Here is a 7,766-nt window from a genome sequence, read left to right as displayed (position 1 = left end):
CACAGGCCCAAAAGCAACAGGGGCCACTGACCATGAACTGAAACCTCTGAAACTGTGAGCCAAAATAAATCTTTTCTCATTGCAAGTTGATTTATCTCAAGAATTTGTTACAGTGATGGAAAACTGAGTAAACAAATCTTTTCTATCAAAGATTCCATTGATGTGGAATAAAAAGAACCAGTTTTCTGGGATAGGAGCATCGAGAAGGTCATCATATCTCCATGAAAATGTGGCCTTGCATCAGCATGGCTGTCTGGGAGAGGTCCATCCATCTGATGCCAAAGAACTGATGTTTGGAGTCATAGTCACACAAGTGCATTTAAAATACATTTTTGTTTTGTAGTTTGGGGGATTGAATGCAGTGAGTATAAATTACACCCCAGCCTTTTTTATTTTTTGAGATAAGATCTAGCTAAATTGTCTAGGATGGCCCAAAACTTGCAATTGTCCTGCCTCAGACCCCTGAGTACCCGAGATTATAGGAGTGCACCACTGCACCCAGCATAACATTCTTTATGGAATGACTCCTTGTCTACACCAGTTAGACATCATCATCAAACATTTATTTACCAAGTGTCTTGAACGTCTAAAGAATTTTTAGAAACTTACACAGTATCTGACTTTTAAAAGACAACATTTACTTTCACTATATGATATGCAATTGAAAGTTGTATTGCTGAAAATAGCTGTATTTACTGTGCTACTATGTCATAGACCTTTATTTCATAGACTTTTTGCCCCATGGCTTCGGCAATCTCTGGAGCTTTGTGATTTGGGGTCCCTGACCAAAGTGGGCTGTGCTTGTACTTCTAGAATGGTGGGATTTCCCCCTTTCTATTTGCTGTGGTGTCTCTGGAAGTTTTCAGATGCCCTGAGTGGGGCACCTGTAAGGAAGGCTGGAAGGAGACAGCAGGGAAGCATATTCCTGTGCTTTAAACCCATGGATTGTGGTACTAGTTTGCATCAGTACTGGTGTCTGCCTTAGGGACGGAAGCCTGCTCCTTCTCTGGGTGGCCCTGAGGGTGAGTTAGGGATGTCACTATGTGGAAGGCTCTGTGAGAGGCGGGGCTGATGAGAATAGGGAACACACCCAGGAGGCCGATCACTGACTGCAGAGCAGGACAGAACGGTGGCCAGGGGCCCACAGGACGCTCATGTGGCACTCTGAGCTCATGAGGGCCACCACTTGTGGGCTCCCAGCCAGGTGGCATCATTCATATGATTTCCTCCAGACCAGGGGCTGTATTTTGGAAACTTTATTTTGGCAAAATTCAGGCATAATAGGCATCCATAAGACCCCTTTAGCCTTATTTAAAAAATGAAACAGACATTGTATGTTAACTTTATCCTTAATACTCTATAAGCTGGTCATTAACTAGTTATCTATAAAATGCTACTTGTCTTTCAGAAATGTTTCCTTTAGAGTACAAATATACATGCACACATGTGCTCATGTATTTACATACACACATGTGCAATATATGTTTGCGAGTCCTGGCTCATGTTTCCCCAAGAGGCCAATGTTTATGGCTATGGCAAGTAGGATTAAAGGGGCCAATAAATTCTTTAGTGTACTCTACACCAATACAGAGATGAGAAATTAACAAAGAGCCAATTTCCCGAGTAGAAACTTAATTTCATTGCTTGTGGGTATTTGCACATAGAAGAGAAGGAGAAAAAACAAATTATTAACAATGAATATTATTTCTAGAGTCACTTATATCTAAGCAGTGCAGGTTGAACATAGGAAGTTTCCTGAATATTTTATAGGAATGAGACAGCTACATCCCCAGCCCTCTTATTTTTTAAATTTTATTTTGAGACAGGCTCTCACTAAGTTGCTCAGGCTGGCCTTGAACTTGTAATCTTCCTGTGTCAGCCTTCATAAGTGCTAGGATTACAGATTTGCACCTCTGGACCTAGTTTGGTTTTTTTCTTGTAATTTTTAACTGAAACAGTGTGAAGAATGTATCACCTATGAAGATACGACATGTTTAAAATATAAACCCAGCCACTTCAGTTATTGTTACAAATAGTGCACAAGAAACCACCCAGAAGCAGGCTTTGTGTGAGCATTAAGAGCTGATTTGTTCTGCCTGGGTTCAAGGAAGCTGAGATCAAGAAAGTTGTCAGCACCTGGACAGAGGAGAAGTTAAGTTTTAACAGGGTTTGGGGATGGGGTGGGTGGAATGCTTGGTTTCAAAGTTCCTAGGATGGTCATTTCAGGTGTGTAGGTAATATTTGCCTTCTCAGCACCAGGGAGATTGTGTGTCCTGTTTTAATTTTTCTTTATGGCCATCTGCACTGTTTACTGAGAACAGCGGGACCCTTTAGTGGTTTCATGTTGTTTATTGAGGGCTGCACATTTGCTGAGAGGGTCTCAGGTCAGGCACAATTACTACTTCTTCCTAGATTTTAATTAAACAGCAAGAGGATCTTTGTTGATGGTTGGAGACTGTGTCCTCCGCATACTGCATTCCCTGGTGCCCTTGCTGCAGGAAATTTTCATATTTCCCAGTGTTCCACTGTCTTGACCAACACACAAGCATCCATCCCCATGGAAGGAAGGGTGGTGGATCAAGGAAAAAGAGTTTGGAATATAAAGTAGGACATGTGGATCCCGAGTCCAGTGTGCCACTCACCCAGTAAATTGGTGAGACCAAAGGCCAGGGCCCCACCTCCCAGACGTTGGTTTCCTGACTGTAGTTATGGTGTGGACTCCCTAAGCCATTGCTTACACCACAGTGTTCTGCAAACTACAGTACTCTCTCCTTGGACATTTTGCACCAACCATACAAAGCACGATGCTTATAATAGTCCAATATTAGGGTACTACAAGTGCAGTTGGAAACAGTGGAGCTGAAGAAGTCACTTCTTCCATCCATGTAAGTTTAAACAGCACTCTAGGCTCATTCTGCCTAACACTGTCCTACGAGAGGTAGAAAATAAAATAATAGAAGCCCAGGAGATCTCTGGTGCCCCGGGCAAGAGCACATGGCATTGGATCTCCCAGCCTGACCTTCAGACGCCCTCATCCTCTCCCACCTCATTACAGCTTGCTAAGTATGCATTACACGTCACACATTAATTAAGATCAGAGCAAACTCTGGAACAAGCATGCCTATCAAAAGCCCCTAAGATGACTCACCACCCTGTCAATCATTCCTGTCACTCCCACCGTGAGATGCAGGGAAGGTGCCTAGATGCACGTGCCTGGCCTTTGAATTCTGAGAGCTTGATTTATCCACATGTTGCTGTTACTGCTGCTGGCACCACCTGCTGAGCCTTTCCTGTTCCCCGGGCACCTTTCTCTGCACTTAATCTTTTATTGACCTGGACTCTCCCTGAGCACAGCTTCCTGTGATCTTCAATAAGTGTAGCTGCCTGCTACTCACTACCAGGTGTACACGTGGCAATTTACCATTGTACACAAGAGCCTGGACTCTACTGACCTGTTTCACAGTAACACTACTGTGGTGATTTTTTTGGCCAATTATAATATATTTTTTGAGTGACTACTATGTAGGATATTAGATTAAATATTCTACAAGTATTAGTTAAGTTAACCCTTATAAAAATACTTTGAAATCATAATTTTCATTATGCTTATTTTATAGACTAGGAAGTTGAAGCAAATAAGTCCAATGACAGAAACAAATAGACATCTTCTCATATCCAGTCTTTTCTTCTTCCCAAATAGAAGCTCTGATTTTTGGCTATCTAGGAAGGAGGTCGTTAGCCCTACACAAAAGTGTCACCTCAGGGCTGTGTTCCATTTGGTGGGATTTAAGTGAAAGGACTACGTTAAGAACCTTCCTTAAAATGTCACCGGGTAGCCAGGTCCTAAGCCCTTTGTCCCTTCCATGAAAGCATTCAGTCCAGCCACATAGTGGCCTTGTAGAGGTATAGAGGATGGAAGCAGGGGGAAGGAGGAGGAAGAAAGAATTAGGATGTGCTATGTACGTGTATCAGTTCCTACAATCAATGTAATCATTATATACTGCAAACACATAGTAATACAAATTTTAAGAAAATATATAAAGTGGGTATATAGAGAGTTGCACCTTCCTTTGAGAAGGCAGGCAGCACTAGGTAAGATAGGCATCTACACTGAGTGTGAGTCTGGATATCTTTTTATGCACACAAGAGTGACTCCTGGGTTCTGAGGAGCTAGGGCAATTAAGATGTGATTGACAGTTTTCTTAGAGGTTACACTGGAGTTGCAAAATGTCTTCCTGGTTCCTTAATCGTGTAAGAAACTTATGAGAGAAATTTACAAAAGAAAATGTTCTAATTCAAAGTAGGACTCAGCCCAAGCTGGGAAGGTCAAAAAATTCTTGGCTTTCTGATACCCTGGGGCCATCAACGGCAACCACCAGGTATCCCATTAGCCTGGCTCTAGAAAGGGACAGTTCTGTGTCCACAAGAAAGTGCACAGCGTAGAACCGGAAGATGTTGGCGTGCTCTGGGGTGGTCGCTTCAGGTTGGACACCTAACAGTTGATTATAATGTATTATGCACTGAGATGTTTGTCTCTTCATTGGACTACAACTGGCACAGCATCCACTTGAGGTCCGCTTTGTCTCTCAGGCCCGCCAGCATCTAATTACCTAACAAAAAGAGATTCTCCCTCTATCCCCTTCCTTTGTTTTGTTTTCCCTTCTGCTATTTAAAATCCAGAGTTGCTGTTCAAGGGCCCTGGAGGTCCTCTTGACCAGGAAGGAGGAGGTCACCAGCCACAGCTTGGGCTGGCAACAATACCTTTACTGGCACTGTGGGGCTGAGCCTTCATGCGTGGACTTACCAGCTAAGGCCAGATTTTACAGTAGAGAAAAATAAAGTTGTCTAGCTTATGGCACAGATATTTTGGCTTAGAATCAAGTCTAATCTTAACAATATGAGAATACTGCTCAAGGTCATGCAGCTGGTAAGTGGCGGGCCCTAGTCCCAACCCCAGTTCGTCTGATTTGAAAAGGTCCAAGTCCGTTGCCCTAGTGTTATACTGACCCAGGAGTAAAGAAAGACTCTTCACAATATTAGGTATTTCAAACAGGTCCACTTGATCTTGGAATACAGTTGCTATTTTGTTTCCAGTTACTCTATCCTCCTAATTACATTTGACTCTGGCTGATATTAAATTGGGATCTATACTCCAAGCACGTGCATGCGGGTTTTGGCAGGAGGAAGGGTCCCCAGAAGGCCTGTCTGACCTTCAATTCTTGTTAGATGCCTGGACAACAGGGAAATGCATACCAAAGCCCTGGAAAAATTAGATTTGCATGAAAATGATTTCCAGCTGCCTTCTTCATTTGCATCAAGGCAAGCACCCCAGAGGTGCTCCCTGGCAGGGCAGGGTCTTTATCCGCACAGGAACTGGCTTGCTGGGGATACTTTAGGGTTGGTTGTCTGTATAATTCAGACATCCATTGGGTTGGGATTTAGCTCAGTGGTTTCTCCGCCTGCTGCGCAAGCGCAAGGACCGGAGTTTGATCCCCATTACCCAAAAACAAAACAAAAAAAAATCCAAAATAATTCAGACGTCCAACTATGCAACAATTCCTGAACTGTTTTGAACAGATGAAGTTGGGGTCTTGATTACCTACAAAATACCTCAATTTGATACCAACCTTACAAATAAGATGATAACCACCTCTACTTTCTATTTGAAGATGATGACAAAAGGGAGAGTAAAAAATAATCATTAATAATCATCACCTGGAATAAATTTGATTTCACAGCTTAACATCTAGAAGAACTAATTGAAAAGCTATCAGATTCATGAGTTCAGATATGATATGATTACAAATGACAGACATGATATGGTTATAAATGTTGGTAGTTTTCTGTATAATGAACATAATCCTATTATATGCTGGGAAAAATCTTACAAAGAAAACAGTATGAAATAATATTAAAAACCCGAGTAAACTTAATAAATACATTAGACTTTTAGAAGAAAAATTTCAAATTGACCAAGAGAGTTAAGGAATGATTTAAATTAATGGAAAGGTATATGCTATTCCTCTATTGGATGACTTAACATTAAAAACTATTGGCTTTTCCAAGTAATTTTATTGGTATATCATTCTGATCAAAATTGCATTGGAACTTTAAGAGTAAACAAAATAATTCTGAAGTTTACCTGCAAGAATAGGTAATGAAAATAGCTAAGATAATCTTAAAAATTCACAATAATGAGAGAGCTTCAGATTTAAAAACATATTGTAAAAGTAAAGTAAATAAGGGTGGCATATGTAAAAGTATAGGCAGACTGACAGACCTTAGCATATACAATAATTTAATAAATGATAAAAAGTAATGAAAGACTAATAGGCTATTCAATAAATTGTATTAGAATATTTAGTATTTGGAAAAACATTACTTTAGATAGCATTTAGATTAACAGTTAATTTAGGTAAATTCTAGGTACTTCAAAAAGTAGGTATCCAACCAAGAAAACATAAAAAGAGGTAAATATATATCAAATTTCTGGATATGGTTGGATTTCTAACCATAAAAGCAGTAAGACAAGAGAAAAGGTGTCTAGACCTGGTTCTATAAATATGTACAGCTTTTCTATGGCAAGCCACACAAAATCAAAAGGTAGATTGGAGTTCCAGTTCTGGAATGTCAGCAAGAAGTGCTCCATGATGGACACATTCCCAGGGACACTTGCCTCCCTGGTGATTAATAGATATTAAAACCCCAACCATTTAAAGTCTCTGGAAATTGTCCTAATAATATACACCAGACAAAGAAGTATGTGTTCAAGTACATCTGCTAAACTCCTGGGCAGCACAGTGAGGGTCTGCAGCTGCTGAGTGGAGGCCTTCTCCACCCAGCCCCACCCACCTGGTTGTTCTGGCAGGCGTCACCAGGGAGACAATGGCCCTCATCCCGCAGCTCCTGGACAGGTGGCACGGCGCCTTACAGAGATGGGCTGGCCTCTAATATTTCACTTTCCTTCCTGCTCTAGCGAAAGAGGAAGAGGATGAGAGTAGGGTGTAGAGGTAGTTATATCAGGGATGCATATGAGTGAGCGATGCACAGTGAGCTGCCCAAACAATGTGAAACTGGATGGGGGTGCTGGCAAGGGGGGATAGGATCAAAGTGTGTTACATGTATGTACAATGCTGTTAAAACGAAATCCATTACTCTGTACAAGTAACACCAATTAAAAAGAGAGTTAGGGCCGGGAATTTAGCTCAGTGGCACCGTGCCTGCCTCGAAAGCACAAGGTCCTGAGTACAATCCCCAGTACCAGAATAAAAACAAAAGATGTAAATAAAGAAAGGAAGTCAAACTTTAAAAAAATAAAAATAAAAATGCTGAATTCGTGTGAGCCCACTGAGAGGTTTGTGACTGCCTTCCTCCACTCAGCCACTCCTGATAGGATGGAGAATCTACCCTAGATGTGGCAATAGAAAACACTGGGGCTGCCATTGCCCTGATGCCAGCTCACTTATGGGGCCAGGATCCACGGCAGGACAGGTGGGCCAGCCAGACCAGCGTCTGCCATGCTCCTGAGGGCCCAGAAGAGTACTCAGAAATTCTGCACAGAGGGAACAGTCCTATGTTGGGCCTATGGCAAAGCAATGGATTTTAATTAAGACATGGCATCTGCGTGTTCAAGTCTGTGGACACTCTTGAAATAATAGAAGAATACTAGCCAAAACTGTTGGTCAGCTGATTGGTTCCCTAAAATGATCCAGGGAAGCAAGCCACCCTTGGCTTCCCCTGCCTGGATTTAAAGAAAAGACTGTAAA

Source organism: Heterocephalus glaber, unplaced genomic scaffold, assembly GCF_053883595.1.
Source record: "Heterocephalus glaber isolate CG9 unplaced genomic scaffold, H.glaber_assembly_v1.0 deba00001067, whole genome shotgun sequence".
In the NCBI taxonomy this organism is placed as follows: Eukaryota; Metazoa; Chordata; class Mammalia; order Rodentia; family Bathyergidae; genus Heterocephalus; species Heterocephalus glaber.
The sequence above is the reverse complement of the archived record's forward strand: the minus strand, read 5'-3'. Positions refer to the sequence as shown.